The sequence below is a fragment of the Sylvia atricapilla genome, chromosome W (genome assembly GCF_009819655.1).
Source record: "Sylvia atricapilla isolate bSylAtr1 chromosome W, bSylAtr1.pri, whole genome shotgun sequence".
NCBI lineage: Eukaryota > Metazoa > Chordata > Aves > Passeriformes > Sylviidae > Sylvia > Sylvia atricapilla.
In genome coordinates, this window is record NC_089173.1 from 8,265,910 (window position 1) to 8,273,038 (window position 7,129).

At 47.2% G+C, this 7,129-nt stretch overlaps 1 long non-coding RNA gene across 1 annotated transcript; it reads right to left on the reverse strand.

Annotated features, from left to right (window-relative positions):
• Positions 1 to 3,834: 3,834 nt before the first annotated feature.
• On the reverse strand, positions 3,835 to 4,882 carry LOC136373447 (uncharacterized). The gene is made up of 2 exons (XR_010745644.1): positions 4,646 to 4,882; positions 3,835 to 4,311 (listed from the first exon to the last, which is right to left on the reverse strand). It is a non-coding gene; the product is annotated as an uncharacterized lncRNA (long non-coding RNA).
• Positions 4,883 to 7,129: the final 2,247 nt, after the last annotated feature.

The window sequence follows — 7,129 nt, forward strand, 5'->3', positions numbered from 1 at the left end:
AAGCCGGATGGTAAGAGTTATTGATTAGTGCAAGATTTAAAAGCAATTAACAAAATTACAGAGGACATACACCCAGTGGTGGCCAGTCCCTACACCATTTTGACCTTTTTCTGGATTCCTGTGCATAAAAACAGCCAGGAGCTCGTTGCTTTTGAGTGGGAGAATCCCTAGACAGGGAGGAAAAACCAGCTTACTTGGACAGTCCTACCCCAGGGTTTCAAGAATAGCTCGAAACCAGCTAGCAAAAGAATTGGAAGATTGGAGGAGACAAGAACCAGGAGGGGTTATTCTTCAATATGTCGACGACATCTTGATTGCAGCTAGAACCAGAGATTCCTGTGTACAGCTTACCATAAATTTATTAAACTTAAATATGAATCACTGTTGTTAGAACAAGATGATGGTACCTTGAAAACAACTTCTGTTGTTTACCTTGCCATGTTTCTGTCCTCCACCTTAATCGACAATGTGCCTGAGCATGACTGCTTGCAGACAGTCGAAGAAGTCTATTCCAGCAGACCAGACCAGAAGGACGCGCCCCTAGAAAATCCAGATTGGGAGCTTTTTACAGATGGGAGCAGCTTCATGAGAAATGGTAAGCGAATGACAGGATATGTAGTGACCAACCAGGACAAGGTGATTGAGGTGAAGGCTCTGCCTGCAGATGTGTAATCATAGAAAGCTGAACTTATTGCACTGATGAGTGCCCTAGACCGGAGCAAAGGAAAGAAGGAAAATATATGGACTGACTCTAAATATGCATTTAGTGTTGTCCACTCCCATGGAGTCATTTGGAAGGAGAGAGGACTTTTGAACACTCAAGGCAATCAAATCAAACATGCTGAACAGATACTTGCCCTCTTGGAGGGCATCAGAAAGTCCACAGAAGTAGCTATCACGCATTTAGGAGTCATCAGAAAGGGAAAACCACTCCAGAATTGGGGATTTGATTTGCTGCTGAAGCAGCGAGAGGAATTGCAGAAAAAGGTATTCTCTCAGTAATTCCACAAAAAGAGATTGATCTTTTAGGGTTCACCCCAAAGTATGATCAGGCAGACCACAAGCTAATTAAGTTCCTTAAGGCTGAGATCACAGAAAGTGGATGGGCGGTTACACCAGCAAATCAGGTTGTAGTCCCACCCCAGATCCTTTAGGAGCTAGCTCAGAGAGAGCATGAAAGCACACATTTGCAGGGTTGAAAATCTTTTGAAACAGCTAAAAAAGGTAGTAATAGGAAAGGGAATGACTGATATTGTACAATCAGTGGTAAGCAAATGTGAAATCTTCTGTAAAAACAACCCTGATATGAGGAAGAGTTGTGTTAGGAGTAACAAAGGCAGGGGTTCTTCCTGGAGATTACTGGCAAATAGATTTTGCGGAGTTACCACGCAAAGAGGGATACAGGTACATATTGGTATTAGTTGACACCTTCAGTGGATGGCCAGAGGCTTATCCCTGTCGCACTAATACAGCCAAGGAAGTGGTGAAAGTTTTGCTCAATCATATAATTCCAAGGTTCGGGATTCCCTTGGGGATGTCATCAGATAGGGGACCACATTTTGTTGCAACAGTGGTTAAGGAAGTTAGTTGGATTTTGGGAATTACTTGGGATCTGCATACACCTTACAGACCCCAAGCAAGTGGTAAAGTTGAACGTATGAATGGAAACCTTAAAACACAAATTAGCAAAATTTGTCAGGAAACATGCATGACATGGGTTCAGGCCTTGCCTATAGCTTTACTGATGATCTGCATAAAACTGAGGCAGAGGGATAACATCAGTCCCTATGAAATACTATATGGCAGGCCATATAAGATTCTGCATGTTCCAGGTGAAATTCATATGAGGGAGAAACTTGATTTATAGAGATATCTAATGGCTTTAGGTTCCACTTTGCAGAAGATCTAGAATTCCACCGTGTTATCCAGACCCATAGGACTGGACACACCTCCTCATCCCTTCCAACCTGGAGACTGGGTCTATGTTAAGTGGAGAGGATCATTCCAAGTCCTGCTGACTACCCTCTCTGCAGTCAAAGTCACTGGCAAAGGACCCTGGATTCACTACTCTAGAGTTAAGAAGGCTTCTGCTCCTGAAACAACTGGAGAAACAGAGACTGATGCAGACAAAAACATGTTTAAATGATTCCTCTTCTGTGTCTAAAGAACTGTTCATAATAATAATTATTTTTCTTTGCATGATACCTGACTGTGCAAGACATTACTACTGTTAGATATTTATTAGTTTATTGTTGTTTATTATTATTATTGTTAGCTATTTACTGTTGTTAAATATTTATCTATTGTTAGATATTTATTATTAGATATTTATCTGTTGTTAGATGTTAAGTGTTTTTAGATGTTTATTACTGTTAGTTATTTACTATTGTTAGATTCTTATCTGTTATTAAATACCTATTATTCACAGATATTTAGAATAGAGACTTGACAAGGTAAAGGCCTTGTCAAGCCTCTAAAGGGGGGAAATGATGCCTTAGTTTTAGCTTTCATATTTTTTAGGTTCTATACTGCCTTAGTGTGACTCTGAACTTCATATAAAGTGTTTGCAAGTTCTCTTCACAGGGTAGTTAGACAAAATAATCCTTTTCCAGCTTGAGAAACAAGGACAGCCCTTACAGCGTCAGGCCTAAAAAGTATAAACAACAATGAAGAGAGCAAACTGGAAGGATGAGACTTCATAACCTGAAGCTGTAATTGGACAATTAACCCCAATATGTAAATGGAACAGAACTTATAAAAGTGTGAAGACTCATGACTGGTCATCCATCTTGGGTGTAGCCACAGCCGGGCTCTTGTACTGCCCAAGGTGTGTCCTTTGAAGGCCTTTCAATAAATACCTACTTTATTCCTTTAACTCTGTCTAGCCTCTGTTCCAGGTCAGACTCAGATTATAATTTGCAAGTAATTATGGAGCTACATCAATGCAGAGAGAGCCCAAGGAGAAGCATACCTCGTGCTTATGACAGAATTTCAAGATCAAAGATGCCATTACTTCTTCATGTACTCTCTAGCCCAGAAATGAAAAATGCTTCAAGAGCATCCTGTGTAGCTATTAATATTCTTATTTAATGGGAAGTAGACATTCCTGCTGAGTAGTAGATGGATGAAAAATGTGGATCTCAATTTTCACTATAAAGCTTTTTTATTATGACAGGAAGACTTCTTCCAGTGGCATTAGTGTGTTATTTTATTTCAGCAGGTGGTTAAGACCTGGTAAAGAAAAGCCATTACCCAATTTAGAAGAGCATTTTTACTCACTAGACACTTGTTTAAAATAGAAATAGCGCAAGAATAACATAGAAGAAAAAAATACTTTAAGATGTGAACAACTATTAACATAGAGCAATGGGGTGAAAATTATATATAAATTTTCTCTGCTCTTGTACACATGCAATCATGAATTTCTTTCTTTTTACTTGCTATATATTCTATTTATCTGCTCTCAGAAACACTGAAACCAATACCATATTAACAGTAAAATAAAGTGCTTCATCCTTATCTCTTGTCTGTAGTATTCAGGCTCCCAAATACCTCCAAAAATTAATAGTAATTAAGTTATAAATCCAGTAAATCACTTCTAAAGTATATACATAAAATGATGAAAATGCAAGTTAATATCTCAGCAAGGTATCTGTGAACTTACAAAACTGGTACCTCAAGAGTAACTGTTTTGTACCATCTATAGCCAGAAGCACAAGCACCAGTTTATACTCATTTCCTGTTAAGGAGGCAAAGCTCATGATCCCAAAGAAAAAACACCTTATAGCATATACAGAGAATGAACTCTGCAGAACACAGTTGAGTACCTATATGTAGTCTGCAATTTAAACTCCTTGATTAAAAACCATTAGCCATTTTCTTAATATAAGCAACTGACAGCAGAAAAAGAAGTTCATAGGAAAAAACAACTTGATGTTATTTGTACTTCTTAGATCTTACACCTGACACATTTGACATTCTTTTGCTTATTTCCCTGATGGAGCCATCTCCCAACTATACATTTTCCAGATGAACACTTACATTACATCATAGAAAATGTAGTTTACCTGGGTAAACTAGTCTACGTGAATGAAAAAACTAGGCACTCAAATCACGGCTTCTGCATCGTATACTATCAAGAGCTGTTCATAGTAAAATTCAAGCAAGATGAATAAGTGTTTTCAACTGCAAGTTGCTATGCAGGAGTCATATTCTCAGCCTGCTTCTGTGGGTAATCAGCTTTTTTTCTCAGGAAGGCCATTTGATTTGAGTCACTATGATCCCATAAATCGCTATGTTTTTTAATGAATCCTGAAAAATAAAAAGAATACTTGTCACTTCATGCTCTGCAGCAACTACGAGCATTATGCACCGCACTGCTTGCAAAAAAATTAATCGGGACAGATGGCAAACACCAGGCTTTTTACAGACCTTTTCAACACCAGGGCAAACACAACGTGTTAGTAGCGTTCAATTCATTCACCGCGGGTCATGTCACTAAGCCCTTCATCTTGGGCTACCAGAGCGGTTCCAAGCCAGACCTGTGAAGCGAGTCGGCTGCGTGGGGCTCGCACCGGGCTACAACCAGCCCACACACAAACACATGCACAGCCACTCGACCCCAAGTGGAGGGGCCCATAAGCACCTTCTACCTGCCCTCCGAGGCGCCTCCGCTGCCTCCCAGCAGCCCTCAACTCCGCGGAGCTCCGGCGAAAGGTGGGCGTCGCTCTCTTACCCCAGGAAAGGCGATTGAGGTAGGCCAGCCCCCACCTTTATGTGGACGAGAGTGGCTGCCTCAGCCGCTACTATACTTTTCGGCTGCGGGGCAGAGTTCTAACCCACCCCCGCCGGTTTTCCTGGCGGAGGTGACCGGTTTGAGACCGCAACGACCCCACCCCCGCATTCCATTCCTTACATGATGTCAGAGAGGGACGCCATCAGCCACGCTCCCCTTCCCCACCAGTCATGCAAGGTGCTCTCAGACTTGCACGCGTGACGGCGGGAGGAAAGAAGGCAACCGACACATCGGCACAGGGTCTATGCGCGCGAAGCGCGCGCACCATCCCCCACCCACGCAGGGATCAAGCTTTCCTCCTGGCTCCGCCCCCTACCGTGGCCGAGCAGCCGGTACCGCCCCTTGCGGCCATGTAAAGGAGAGGGGGCGTGACCCAGGGGTGGCTCGCGGCCTTCCTGGTGCCGTTTATAGTGTATACCCACTTCCGCTATCTCCTTAGAAGCGGTGCGATCATGGCGGAGCGTGGTCAACTCCCTTTCCCCGCTAAACGCCTCTGCTGCAGACCTAGCTATGCCTCGGCCAGCAGGCCAGGCCAACGGGCGGGCAGCACTGGCCTCAGCAATGGGGCGCTCTGCGCCGGACCCTCCTCCGCAACTCCTACTGTAGCTGCTGCCGCTGCCGCTCTGGGGCTGCTACCGCTCGGCAGGACCCAGAGCCCCGAGTCCCTGCTGGACATCGCGGCTCGCAAGGTGGCGGAGAAGTGGCCTTTTCAGCAGGTGGAAGAGCGGTTCGAACGGATCCCAGAGCCAGTGCAACGCAGGATTGTCTACTGGTCTTTCCCCCGCAGCGAGAGGGAAATCTGCATGTACTCCTCTTTCAATACCGGCGCCGAGGATCTCACCACCGCCCCCGGGGGGGCCGCCGCCGGTACCACGCCCGGCGGGGGCGCGGACACCGCCGCCGTCGACGAGAACCGCCTGCCCTTTCGCCGGGGCATCGTTCTGCTAGATGGCGGCTATGTCGATAATGTCCTGCAAGTCGGTGAGTTACCGGCCGGGACCGCGTTGCGGAGCTGGGCCACGGCCACCTGGACAGGGCGCTGCTGGTCTCCTCAGACGTGGGTCTCCCCCTGACGCGTCACCCGCCTATTATCTGGGGAGCCGCCTCTTGCTGCGCGGCCCGGCGGCCGGAGCCACCCCACCTCCTTGGCGCGTGCGACTCCCCCCTCTCCCCGCGGTACGGCCTTCACTCTCAGGCTATAATTCGGGCCGGGCAACTTCCTCAACTAGTCTCCTCCTCCTCAGATCCAGAACGCGGAATAACTCTGACAGAAGGGTTGGGCACGCTGCCCTTTGCCTGTCCCTTTAACTTTCCCGACGCGTTGTGCCCGCTCCATGTAATCCAGAGTGTGTAATCCCGTTTGGCTTTGCTTCCTTCCAGATCCCTACATTTGGCAATCCGGGTCATCACCATACCCCGAGCCACAATAGCAAGGAGATGCCTCCGCTTCCTCCCCCTTCAGAACCGCTGGTCGAAATGAACCAGCAGAAGGGGGACGACGGGGGAAGAGGGCGAGAGGCGCCTCGATCCAAAATAAAGAATTAAAAGAGGGTGCAGGCCCCCAGGAGTGGGTGTGCGGTGCGGGGAAAGCTGCAAACAAAGGCATTTCTAGGGCGGCGGCGAGCCAGAGGGTGGAGGCGCGATTTGCTCAGGCCCCACCACTGGGGGAAGTGGGGGGGGGGTGGGAAATGGATGTGACGGCGAGGAGCTGCTGCAGCTTGGGCGCGGGAGGGGCTCACGGATTACTTTAGGATGAGCTCCTGCGTGACAACGGCGAGGTGAGGAAAAAAATCGCTGCTCTTTCTTCTTCTGGAGCAATACTTCCCTCCTCCCTTTCGCTGCTGCTTCCGCACGAAGCGACCGTCGTCTTCCACTGTTTTTCCCCCTCTGCGAGCTGGTGCTCCTGGTTAATTCCTTCCTACCTCTCCTTAAAGGGCACTGGAGGTTGATACTCTCCGCCCCGACGGGGGGAGGGGGATGGTTTTGTCTTGCCGGGTGTGTGGGTGAGTGTGGGGCTGTGTGAGAGCTACTACCCCCACCTGCAAGCAGGCCCCGTTGGGGTTGTGGTGGCTCTGTGGGGAAGGGGTTTTTATGACTTCGTCAGGAAACTTTCGCTGAGGGTGCTGCTCTTGCACTTTGTACGGCCTGGGCGCATTACTCTACGCATCGCTATGCGCATTGCTGTATGGCGGTGCCTCGCGCTGGAGGCGGCGACTGGACACTTTGTTCTCATTTTAACGTTTATGTTCTCATCAGTTTTCTGCCCCTCACCGAAAGGGGAAACCGAACAAAAGACTTTATCGCTTCTCACTGCCGGCTCGACAATTGGGGCAG